Source organism: Monodon monoceros, unplaced genomic scaffold (assembly GCF_005190385.1).
Source record: "Monodon monoceros isolate NGI ecotype Baffin Bay Population unplaced genomic scaffold, NGI_Narwhal_1 Super_Scaffold_3, whole genome shotgun sequence".
NCBI classification, from domain to species: Eukaryota; Metazoa; Chordata; class Mammalia; order Artiodactyla; family Monodontidae; genus Monodon; species Monodon monoceros.
Window position 1 is genome coordinate 7,758,988 of NW_021703780.1, and position 14,028 is coordinate 7,773,015.

Genomic DNA, 14,028 nt, shown 5'->3' on the forward strand with positions numbered 1-14,028 from the left:
TGCAATTAGAAGCCCACGCACTGCAATGAAGAGTAGCCCCCCCCCCATGGCAACTAGAGAAAGCCCGCGCACAGCAACCAAGATCCAATGCAGCCAAGAATAAAAAATAAATAAATTTATTTTAAAAAAAGACAATACTCTGTATGATACTACAATGATGGATACACATCACTATGTATTTGGCTAAACCTATGGAATCTACACCACCAAGAGTGAACCCTAATGTAAACTATGGACTTTGGGTGATTATGATGTGTCAATGTAGGTTCATCAATTGGAAAAAATGTACCATTCTGGTGGCGGATGTTGATAATAAGAGAGGCTATGAGTGTGTGGCAGCAGAGGATACATGGTAAACTGCTATACTTTCCCTTCAATTTTGCTGTGAACCTAAAACCGGCCTAAAAAATGAAGTCTGGAGGCCAGAAGGAAGTTGGCCAACATATTCAAAGTGCTAAAAGAAAAGCAAACAAACAGACAAAATACAACTGTCAGCCAAGAATCTCATGTCTGGCAAAATTGTCCTTCAAAAGTGAGGGAGATGAGGACACAGGGACAGGGAAGGGTAAGCTGGGACGAAGTGAGAGAGTGGTATAGACATATACACACTACCAAATGTAAAATAGATAGCTAGAGAGAAGCAGCTGCATAGCACAGGAAGATCAGCTTGGTGCTCTGTGACCACCTAAAGGGGTGGGATAAGGAGGGTGGGAGGGAGACGCAAGAGGGAGGGGATATGGGGATATATGTGTACATATAGCTGATTCACTTTGTTATACAGCAGAAACTAACACACCATTGTAAAGCAATTATACTCCAATAAAGATGTTAAAAAAAAAAGTGAGGGAGAAATTAAGACATTCATAGATAAACAAAAGCAAAAGCCAAGGAAGTTTGTTACCATTAGATCTGCCCTGGAAGAAATGCTAATGAATATCCTGTAATTTAAAATAAAAAGACATTAGACAGAATCTTGAAGCTGTATGAGAAAATAAACATTTCAGTAAATACAAATACATGGGCAATGAATAAAATTAGTATTGTTGTAGCAGTGGTTTGTAATTACACTTTTTATTTTCTACATGATTTAAGAGACTAATGCATTTAAAACAATTATTAGTTTATATTTGGGGGCACACAATACATAAAGATGTAACTTTGTGACATCAACAATTGAAAAAGGAAGGAATTGAGCTGTAAAGCAGCAGAGTTTTTGTATGTTATTGAAGTTAATCTGGTATAAATTCAAATTAGAGCTTCATAGCTTTAGGATGTTCAGTGTTATCCCCATGGTAACCATAAAGCAAATAGCTAAAAAATATATACAAAAAGAAATAAGAAAGGAATTTAAATGTTTCACTTCAAGAAATCAACTAAACATGAAAGACGACAGCAATGCAGGAAATGAGGGAGAAATAGCAATAAGACACATGGACAACAAATAGCAAAATGACAAAATTAAGTCCTTCTTTATCAGTAATTACTTTAAATGTAAATGGACTAAACTCACCAATCAAAAAGCTGAGATTGACAGAATAGATAAAACATGTGATCCAACTATATGCTGTCTACAAAAGACCCACTTTATTTTATTTATTTATTTATTTTTAAGGTGATGGATGTTTTAATTACCTTGATCTTGGTAATCATTCCACAGTGTATATGTCTATCAAATCATCACATTGTACATTTATACAGTTATATTTCTCAATTATCCCTCAATAAGTTTTCTTAATTTTTATTTTCAGTACATTAAATTGACTCATAAAAACATTCTAAAAATGTACAGTTTTTTCTTTTCAACAAAGTATAATAAAACATAAAAACCCCCAAAACAGAATACTTGACATTTACATTTCAAAATCAAATTAGCAGAATATTAAATATTTACAAAACTGTATCTTTTAAAAATATTTATAAAATTACATGCAACTTTGTAGAATTGACATAAAGAATGGCTCAAAAATGGGAGAATTTTCCTTCATTCCTAAAAAGAAAATATGTCCAATATAAGCTGTGAAGATTCTTGAGTACACAAAGTCTTCAATTTCAGTACCAAAGCCTGTCTTTGTGCATCTAAGAACTTTATGCATGTGACGGGCTTCTTAACACCTGGATGACATGGCCGGCACACCCCTCCCTCTGATAACAGTGTAGTAACATTGACCTTTGGCCTCAACAGGCACAGTACATAGTTTGTGAGTGTTGATTAAAGATAACTCACTTTGATTCAGAACCTCGGGACTTTTCAGTAATGAAGCCTCTTTAGAACCCATGGCTTTAAATGTCCCCTGCCTCATTCTTTGGGAGTCATCTGCACTTTGGAAAGGATGGCCAATCTGCTCAGGTTCCACAGGCCCATCCACTGGGACAGGTGGTCGAGCTGAGCAGGGTCAGGATTTCCCTTACAACCTTTAAGACTCTTCAACACGTAACGCCATCAGTTATCAGTGTGTAAAACTAGCAAGGCATCACAGAAGCCACCACAGAAGCAGGAAGAGTGACAATGACAGGGAGCGAGGAGGGTGCAGCCCAGTTCCTGCTCAGCAAGTGCTCACTAGCAACACTGCAGTGAGTGGACAGATGAAAGCCTCGGTCAGCCTGTGCTCAAACAGGAACGCATTACAGCTTCTATGATGTTAGGCAAAGTTACTACCCGCTATGCATCTCCATATGTAGTGTGCAGTGTAAACTAGCTAGGTGGACTTCTTGTGATAAAGGACCTAGAATTACAAATAGTGAATAAAAATACTGAAAATAAAGTTTTAAAAAAATTTTAAACTAAGACTTTGGCCTACCAAGAAAATAAATTCTAATCTCATCCAGAGATTCTCACATACACTCAGAAATAATGTTTAGCCAAATATCCAGGCTTAGTCTAGTCAAGTTGACATAGAAATTTATAAATTTTACCATTATAACAGGAGGCAGTTGTATGCGTTTTCTGTTTCATGGGGTCCTGTCTTCACTCACAAGTTTGAAATCCTTTCCTTCTCCACACAGTAAGAGATCCACTTTAGATCCAAGACACAAATAGGTTGAAAGTGATAAGATAGAAAAAGATATTTCATGCAAATAATAACCAAAAGAGAGCAGGGGTACCTATAGCAATATCAGACAAAATATACTTTAAATCAAAAAGTTACAAGAGACAAGAAAGACATTGTATGTTAATGAAAGATTGAATACAGCAAGAAGATATAACAATTATAAACATTTATTCACCTAATAGACGCCATCAAAATATATGAAGCAAAAATTGACAGAATGAAAAGATAGACAATTGTACAATAATAGGTGGAGAATTCAATACCCCACTCTCAATAATGGATAGAACAATTAGACAAAAGATAATTAAGGAAATAGAAGACTCAATGCCATAAACCAACTAGATCTAACAGTTATATGAACACTCTATCCAACAAGCAATACAAATATTTCTCAAGTGCACATGGCACATTTTCCATATGTTAAGCCACATATGTTAAGTCTTGCTTGGAGGCAAGGGGGAGTTATTGTTTGATAGCTATAGAATGTCAGTTTTATAAGATGAAAATAATTCTAGAGATAGATGGTAGTAATAGTAGCACATTATTATTATTATAAATGTATTTATTACCACTGAACTATATACTTAAAAATGGTTAAGATGGTAAACTTTATGTTACGTGTATTTTACCACAATGAAAAAAAAAATGGATAAAAATGATGTACAAAGCTAGCAACAATGGAGAAGCATTTTTAAATAATTCAATGTAAAAAACATAAGTGAAAGATTTTATTTCTAGGCACAAATACCAAAAACAAACAAACAAAGAAACAGACAACCTTAAAATTTTTTTAAATATACAATAACTCAGGGAACACTCTACTCTGAAAGCCTTCTTGCTGAGTTTACTATACTACAAACTTCTTCCAAGAAAAAGATGACTGGGAATATTTTGGCAAACCTACTTCTAGGAGTTTACTCTAAAAATTCACCTGTGATATACAAAAATATATGTGAGCAAAGTTACTAATTGCAGCATTGCTAACAACTGTAATATATTGGTGACCTTGTAAATTTTTATAAATTGAAGTTTGGTTTAATAAACTGTAGGAATACACAAAATGGATTACTAAGCTACTGTAAAAGAAGGAGGAGAAAGGGGATGAAGGGGAGGAAAGAAAGAATTTGATTTATATAAACAAATAAGGAAACATTTCTAGAATTGATTGTAAAGTAAAAAATCAAATCATAAATGAGTATATGTAGTACTTCACCTTTTGTGTGAGAAAGCGGGGCAATAAAATAATCAAATTTGTTATCTGAAGGAGTGAATGAAAATAGGATGAAAGGGTTGAGGATTGGGAATAGACACCTCTTGAGTATACTTTTTCTGCAGTTGTGACATTTGGAGCCATTTTTATATTTCACATTCTCAATAAAATAAAATAAAATCAATAAGAATGTGGTAAAACCCTAATAGGGAATACAGACATAAGTAAGTGAAAGCATTTAAAATGAATAGCATATTCACACTGACAAGAGGGTAAAACTAATCTACTACTAGGTTTTGAACACAGTATGTTGATTATACATCCTAGAATGAAAGAACAGTAACTATGTTTTGAATTCTAGTCCGGAGATTCGTTTTTACTCTGGCATAGATTGACTATTATGAAACTACTTTCGATGTACTCTAGTATTGAGCAAGCGACTAAACATATTAAAGATACTGGGAATTACACAACGGAAATGTGGGAGACCAGTCTGAATTCTATGGTGATGGACTGGAATTAGAGGTATAAGGATGACCTCATGATTTCATCTCCAGGTAAATAGATAGATGGAGATGGTAGATTAGATAGATAGATAATAGGTAGATAGATAGATAGATAGATGATAGAGAGATAGATGAATATGATAGATAGTAGATGATAATCTCTATTGCTCAATAGACAACACTGTGAAAATAAGAAGACTAACAAAATCTTCACTTTGGGTTTTTTGTTTTCATCTGCTTCCTCCTTAACTTCTAAACTTAGTATCTTGTACAACTTAAAAATTCAGGAAGTACAATTTACTCTCTCTCTACATCCTTTCTCTCAGGGATCATGGCCCTTTCATATATAGATTGACTGGTTGCCCTGAACTCTTACTACTTTTGAGAATCCCCAAAGTCTGGTGTCGCTTACCAGTCACGCTCTCTGACTTCTCAGGCTGTCCTCTCCCTAGACTCCATGTCAACAACTGGAAGATATTCTGAAGGGAGAAGTATCATGCAGAACGTTGGTCTACCTAAGAGGGCTTCCTTTTTTCTCTGAGATCTTGCTCTGTAAAGCCCTAACTGCTTTGGCAGGTGTTCAGTACTTTGTATCAGATGCTTTTTGTATATCATCTTGCTTCTCCAGTTGTTCTTGATGGGAAGATTGATTTTTTACAAACTTTTCCACTATAGCCTGAAGCAGAATCTAGAAGACAAAACCATTCACCACTAATTTTGATTTAGTTATTACATTTCTGGTGTATGATAGTGTTGAAGTGTATGTGCCACTCAGCTAGGAATATATGGGTCTAAATCCAAGGTCCATCCCTTACTATGTGACCTTGAGCAAATGTTTTAAATCTTCCTAAGATTGGTTCTTTTCATCTATGAGACGAGATTAGTAGTAGTGACTATCTCATAGCACTATTGTGACACATAACTGTAATAATGCACATAATATTAAATATAAACTATGTTTGTAGCTCGTATCATGTAAATACTAAAATGCACTTGAGATTAATGCAGCTGTCACTGTTCTGCCTTTGCCATATGTTGACCTCACATCAATACTCAAAAAGGAATTAACGTGCTTCTAACACTTTAAAATCTATGGATCTGTGTATGCACAAAAGAGATACATGTTCTTAAAATACCCATTTATGAAAAGTTTCATACAATTTTACTTTAAATTGAATACTATTCCACTTCAGAAACTACCCAATGAACAGTCAAGTTTAAAATCATGTTTTTACATGGCACTTACTTCAAGAACTATAGAACTAAGGATATTTTCTATCATATTATCGTCACAGGGTAGCTCTTTAAAAGGTCATTCATAAACTACACTTAGGGAAGAACTTTAGGGAAAAGGGAACATTGAAAAATGTGTTTGGGAGGACTCTGTTCCAAGTCTGGTATTATTCTGTAATCTGATTTGACTAGGATAACAAGAAAATGCTGAACGAAATAGATTCAAAATGGCCTTGAAGAAATAACAAAAGGTGATCAATAGATCAATGCATTTTTTTCCTTACAAGACTTCTTGTGCTATAGAACTTATAGAGCATTGGAAGAGAGTGTAAAAAAATCATTAAAGAGTTTGTGAAAGATCACAAGTTTCTAACAGGGCACACAAAATTAGTCTTCAGTGAAAAGAAGGTTAATATGTGAAACTAAGAGTCTTCTTACTGCACCCGAGGAAGGGATAAGATTCTTCTAAACACATTGCAATTATTTACCTGAGGATTTCCTGGAGAAATAATTCCTCAGAAAGAAAATACTATTTTTTACAAGATATTTACTAGACGATTATTGGAATGTTGGAAATAGCAAATTGGAAATAACTTCAATGGGCAACCATAGAATGGACTCCAGGGAAATAGTAGCATACTCATGTTAGAATATTAAATAAAACCTAAAGCAGTAGTTAAAAGTCTGTTACTACATATAAAATGCTTACTTATGTGAACACAAACAGAATATAACACTGATCTGTTCTATAATCAAAATATATAAAATTGTGTATTTAATTTGATGTGGACTGGCAAAAGTTTAAAATAAAATAAAAGCATAAAAAATTGTTAGTATGTACACGCTAATATGTATGAAATAGATAACTAATGAAAACCTGCTGTATAGCACAGAGAACTCCATTTTGCTATACAGTAGAAACTAACACAACATTGTAAAACAACTATAGCCCAATTAAAAAAAAATTGTTAGTATGGAATCTGGACATTTCCAAATTTATTTTTATTTCTGTTATTGTTATGTTATTTTTATGGGTTAATAGTTTGAAATATGATAATCCCAGGGATAAATAATGATGGTGGGTAGAGTATAGAATAAAAGCTAATAACTCTAGTAAAAATATCCTCTGGTCATAGTTCACTATATTCTGATACTAGCAAGTCAGCCAATACTAAGGAAAGTTTTCATCTCTTAATTTAAATATTAAAATCTATCCAAGGAAACAATCCAGCATTTGTTTAAGATAAACAACTTAAAATATTTCTGAAGAATTGACCCTTAAGCCGCTAAAACTGGCTATAGACTTTTATAATTTTCTATTAAATTCCCTCATTGTCCCGCCTGAAGATTTTACCTATCACAGAATTGGAAAGTATTCACTGGGTTAAATACTACTACAGAGAAAGGAATTATTGTAAGCACCTTATTCTATTAGGAATTTGGAATTATGAATTTCAGACTAGGTCCCAGTATACAGAGTGATGTACTATTTTTTACAGTGACATGGAAGGCCTATGGAATACCATTATTCTCATCCTCAGAGACCAAATTTCAAAAAGGAGTCTTGCATTAACTGTTTGAAAAGAGGCCCAAATACAAAGCACAAGATTATCACGCTCTCTCACACTCCAGAAAAAAATCCAATTTATCAATCTGCACAGAAAAGCTTTGCAGAGTTGAGACGAAATAATCCAAAAATCTAAAACCATTATGCTTAACTTCAGGTCATTAACATAATGTGCTTAAGGAAAATTTGTTTGCCATTGTTTACTAGGAAGAAATTAAGGTAATTTAAATGTAGAATTCCTTACCTGATAAATGGCTTGAATCCTAGCTATAAATAAATAAAACAAGTGTTCAGAATCTTAGAGAATGAAAGGTTCCATAAGGACTGACAAATGTTTTAATAACACATGAATTTTTATGCCATTGGTGATATAACTGGAAATCAAAAAGTATATTAAATATGAACAACATATAGAAATATCATAGTTTATCATTTCAAATTTTTTTTATTTCTGAATATCCAAATGAACATATGAAATTTGAGATTGAAAACATCTCATTCATTATTCAAACCTTATTTAAAACAACTCTGCACAAACCAAGAAAGAGGAATTTTCACCTCTTTCTCACATAGTGATAGAGAAATGATGACTGGAATCGTTTATCATTTATGATGTTTTCCAGGAACAATGCAACTCAAGGCAAGAGCTGAGGGACCCAGTATCTCAAATTTTAAGAACCCACTAACAAAAAACAGCCATTTGATATTCTAATTTCCCCCCTCATTCTGAAATAGTATTCCTTTTCTGCAAGCCTTTATTTTAGAATTCCTCAAACTTCAGATGATTTCCAAGCCAGAATTGATAGTGGAAACCAAGGCCCTTGGGTAGCCTCAGATGTTGGGAAAACAGCCCAGAGCCATAAAAGCACTCATGTTGAATTTGGAATTAGTTCACTAACTAGCTGAAAAAGAGGTTCAGACATCATCCATAATATAATCGTCAACATGAAACATTTTTAAAGATTAGAATGAAGCAACAGAAGATAAAACAGATGAGAAAGAGGAACATAAAGAAGACCGGCAGCAAAAATGAAGTTCTGCAATGGGTATTCCAGAAGGGATGAGACAACCCATTCCAAGTTCATGACCATAACCATTGCCAGTTCAGACCCCTGCCTCCAAGGAAATCCCTGTGTTATGTTTAAGGGATGTTCCCCAGCATCGTTAGGGAAGCTGGGTAAGTTGGTGGGGAGCAAGGGAAATCAAAACCCTTCAGGTCTAGGACCACACCATCTACCACAGACAGGCACTGCCCTACCCAGAAAAATCTATAGTGGTTGACATTCAGAATGGTCTTGAATGAAAATCAATTTAAATTTTGCATGTTTTGTTTTGACATGAAAAAAAAAAGAATAGTTGGGTAGTTTACAAATGTTTCCATCAAAAATAGTTAAATAATGGTTTTTCATGAAAAGAAGTTGTCACAAATAATCCAAGAAAGTCTCTTATCTAATGTCTAGCTAATATGTTTTCTATCCATAGATTGAGATCCCTGCCCACAACATGGAATCTGTATTTCTTGAATTTTTTGGGATCTCCTGCTTCTAACATAATGCTCTTTGTAGGTAATAAATGCTGGAGGAGAGGGAACAGACAAACAAAACTTCTTTAATCAATAAATTATTCAATTAATAACAGAAGTTCTATTATTTGATTTAATTGGTATATTCCTTTCACATCTTACTCATTTGACATTTTCCTGAATTGTTAAAATATTAAAAATTATTTCTCAAAGCAGAATTTTGCTATCATCATTTGGGACAACTTTTTTTCTACACTGTAATTTTATGATTAGGGAAAAAGTCATGATAGATAATGAATGATTGTATCTTAGACTTGAGATCAATATAGATAAGGTTTTATATATATATATATATTTAAATATATTACCCAATGTGTAACCCAAAAGGTCTTAAATTATTAGTATATTTAGTATATTTTACATTATTTCCAAACTGAGCTTGGAAACCATTTTTTGGTTTTTATGTTACAGGGACTCACATCATGCATAGCTGTTATAAACTTTTTAGAGAAAGTTCAGTACCAATAAGCAAATTTGAAAAAATATTTTCATATCTTCAATGATAAAGCAATTCTGAGGCAAACAAAAATTACATTAAAAATGAACTTAATGTTTACTTCTCACAATACTATGTTTAAACAATTTTTCCAATGGATTTATGCTTTTTAGGGGTATAATACCTATTCTTTCTCCTTATTTGAAATATGTTTTAATTTAAAATTTCTAAGGTTTGCCAAAATAAGTTGTCTTTATTTTTTATTAATTTATACTTTGATTACCAAAATATTCCATTTTGGGTCCCATGGTGTTTTAAAGGCATTAGAACTTTTTTTTTACTAACAAACAGAAATCCAGACTTTTATTTGTCTTTAAGTAATAACTAATCTCTAGAAGTATTTATCAGTTAAAATATGACTCACAAAAAGCCTTTCAATTTTATATTAATAAACTAAACTAAAATATTCCACAAGACTTTTTCACATCAGATGTTTGAATTTTGAGATCTGAATTCAGATAATACATACTTCTCTCATTGGTGTCATTCAAAATGTCACCCGTTTCCTTGCATTTTCTCAAATCTCAGGCTGCTATAAGAATCGTAACTTTGGTGCAATCTCCATAAACCAATTAACTATGGTGTTTACTTGTTCTAAGAAAGAGCAAGGCTTGGCGGAGGTGGGGTGTGAATGGAAGTGGAGAGAAGAAGGACCCACACGTGGAGGAAGATGGAAGCTAGCTTAACAGGCTAGCAGATTTGTAGACACAGAATAACCGGGTCTCAACCCTAATGAGCAGAATCAGGCAACTTTAATTCATGTCGTTTTTTGTTTTTTTTTTGTCTCCCTGACCACAAAAGGGAATATAGGACCCTGTTTAGGAGGGGATTAGATTAGTCCTATGTGGTCAAAGGGAACAATACTGACATGTTAGTTGATTAGAAAGATGTTTTCACACTGTTTCTCATAGATGGTCCCTGGAGACAACTTTCTTTTTCTCTCTCTCTGTCTCTCTGTCTCTCTTTTTTTAATTACCAAGCATGACATTCATGGTTATTTCTTCTTTCCACCCAGTTGCCTACAAAGGGTTCAGCTCTCGGGCCCCTTGTTGGTCAGGCCTGGGGGAGGAAGTGACAGAAGGCCGGCCTTATTTACCTTAGTGGCTTCCCGGTGTAATCTGGTTAGTCACGTGGCTAATGGGAGGACACTGCGGGTCCTCACACACTGTGCTGCACAATGAAGACTCATTCATATTTAATACAATAGAGTGTTTAAGTCAGTCCATGCTTTGCGGAGAAGATTGGCTTTCTTTGTGTGGCGTCTCCTGAGAGGGTTTTCCCCTCCTCCCCTTGCAGACAGGCATATGTTCCAGCTCCTGCCTGCTGCAGCTGGTCAAGGAAAGAGCAGGCTTCTTTCTTTTTCTTTTTTCTTTTTTTTTAAACCAATGAATCGATGGCTGTGGTGTGAAATGTGGCCTGAAACGGTCCCCTCTGCCCCACGGACGCATATATTAGCCTTTGCTATTCTAATATTTCACAGCAAGACATATTAAGAGGAAGCGAGGCTCGTGTTCCTTGAGTTTGCCATTGTGCAACAACAATCTGTTGAGCACAAAAGAAAAATAAATAAATAAAAGCCGGTGAGATGTTGACCTTGTTCTCTTAATATTATACATGTATGGTCTTCCTTAAATGGGGCTCGGGAGAAAATAAAGGGAGAGCTTTGGAGGGGCGGGGCAGAATATTCTTACTCCACACAGAATTTTAAAACGACCAAATTGAAAAGAGAATCCCATCAACACACTACCACTTGGCCCTCAGATTTGATTTTAGAGACAGAAAAAAAAAAAAATGAGGTCTCATTAGTCCTAATGGGATAGATAATGGATACATAGATTCTGTCACACCCCACTGGATAAACTGACATTTTTGAGGGTAATGGAAATTAATGACTTTTGATTTCTGAAGTACAGATTTTAATGGTCTTAATTCTTTAAAATTCTTTTCAAATTTGGTTCAGATTTAAAGAGTGAAGTATTGTATCTATCATTCTCTACCTTCAATCTATTTCAAATAGACAACCATTATCCAGCTACCTCAGGGAGATGCTGAGTCAAAACAGTAAGGTGACACTTCTACTTACATAGTAGAATAGTTTAAACTCTATTTGGATAATGACGATGGGCTTTCAAAAGGAAAACATGAATTTTAACGTCTTTACTCTCAAATATTGTGAGATTACCAAAGTCTTAGAGTTCTAAAATCTTTCATAAGCTCTTATGTACCTCAAGTCCTCTGGCCATAAGATCTTGTGTAGTGAATTTTTGTAAGAAGGGTCATGATGAAGAGTGTTTGCATTTAGAACACCAAAGAACAAACAAAAATCCTAAGATAACGAGCTTACATTTGCAGCCGCAGTGGTTTTGATTCAACCAAACAAATAATGTATTCTGCTGAAATGGCTATACATAAAGTAATAATAACTACGTACATATAAATAAGCCCCACTCTTTGATTAATGAAAGATGGAGAATTATTGACTATTGGACTATGCAACCAAAGGGGATGATTACATTTATTTTTAAAACAATATAGTGTTTCCCTGGTCTAGAGCCATGTTGATGTAATGCAGCCCAAAGCAAAGGATCAGACTGGTTGATTAATCCTGTTCCTTGTAGCCTTATCAGCAATACAGTAGTACATGCTGCTTGCTGTTTTAGCAAGGAAAGACTGTAGAAGCCATCCACACAGATTTATGTGTACCTGGGCAGTGGACACTTAGTGGACACTTAATTGTAATCATACAGTTAACTTTTTCACTTGCAAAAGAATGTAACAGTTGCTTTGGCTGATTCTATAAACCACGTGTGAATATTTCTTGTCTTCTGTTTATACAAGGCTCTGTTGCCTCTTATAGTCAGGAAATGATATGACATAAGTTGTATACAAAATACTACTGCTTTTTTTATTTAATGTTCATACACAAAATTACTCTAAGTGGTGAAAAAGGAAGTATTGACTCTATATTTCCTTAAAATTTTTATATAAGCAATTTGGAGAAAACAGACCTTTAAAAAGCAAATGAAAACAGTTAAAATGAAAGTGTACTTCTAAATGTTATTTAATCACAAAGGAAAAAAATAAAAAAGCTCAGTGTAGGGATTTACCTATGAAGATTTTTCTGTGAATGTCGGAAAAGGTAAAATAGAGAAGGAGAGTAAACTCTGTAGGAAGAAAAGTCTTAAAGCTCTTAAATTAACTTTGTTCAAATATAGGAAACCAAAGGGAACCAAAACCTTAATTAAAGTTTACTCTTGCAAGCCTCTATCCGCCCCCTACCACTCCTTGCCTCCCCAGCTGAGAGGTTTCATCTCCTTACCCTCCACTTCATTAGAGCCTTAACAATCCATTATCCATTTCCTAATCCTCCACTGCTCCAAAGAGTGGGGTTATTAGAGTATGTGAAGGGTTGTTGTCATTGTGATGGAGGTGTGAATTGATCACTAAGATGACAACTGGTGACAAGTGTGGGTTATTAGACTGCTGTTTTGCCTCTTAATTACAACTGATTAGCCTGCCTGTTCCAAGTGGAAAACGGACGAATTAACTGCTTTTGTTCTTGTTATCTACTACATTACGTTATTGTTTTGATTTCCTTTTCAACGTGACTCTTTTTTTTTCTTTACCAAAAGACCTAGACATTTCCCAAAGACCCGCAATAAGGATCCTTATTTTCCAAAATGAAATTTTTTATCCAAATCTGTTTCCAAAAAATCTATTTTTAGATTTTCCAAGGTAAAAATTTGTATTAAAATTGATTTCAAGAAGATTTAATTTTAACTGAGAAATTATTTTCCATGCCCTTAATTAATTTGGCCTTCTTTGCATATTTATTTTTCTTAGGCTTCATTTAAAGTTCTTAATTCAAGTAAGGTTTTGGGAAGAGCAATCATAATATCTGTACTTTGGTTGTTTTTTATTAAAGGAGAGGGCAAATTGTAGCTTCAATATTCATTCATTTGCTCAAAAATATTTTAAGGACTAATAATAGCCTACCTATGAAACAATTATGCTGTATACTTTTACTCAGGTTAGCATGCCACACATGAATGACTTCATGTAACCCTTGAATGTACAATTGACACCAAGAACACTTAAGAATATTGAATGTTTTTGTTTACAAAATGAAATCCATCCAAATTAAATGGGTTTTGTTTGTCTCTTTGCTCACTGAACGTACTGATTTTTTTAAAGTTTTTCTTGAACTAATAGCTTTCTTCATCCTCCTATCGCTCAATCAGGTCTTAAAAGAAATAACTCGTTCAGCATTCAAAAGATCGAAATTAGAGACGATGATGGCTAATCGGAATACTTAGAGCGTTATTATAGCCAGATTCTGGTTTAGCAGTTAAAAATTACTTTTTTGCTGATAACTAAATGTCTT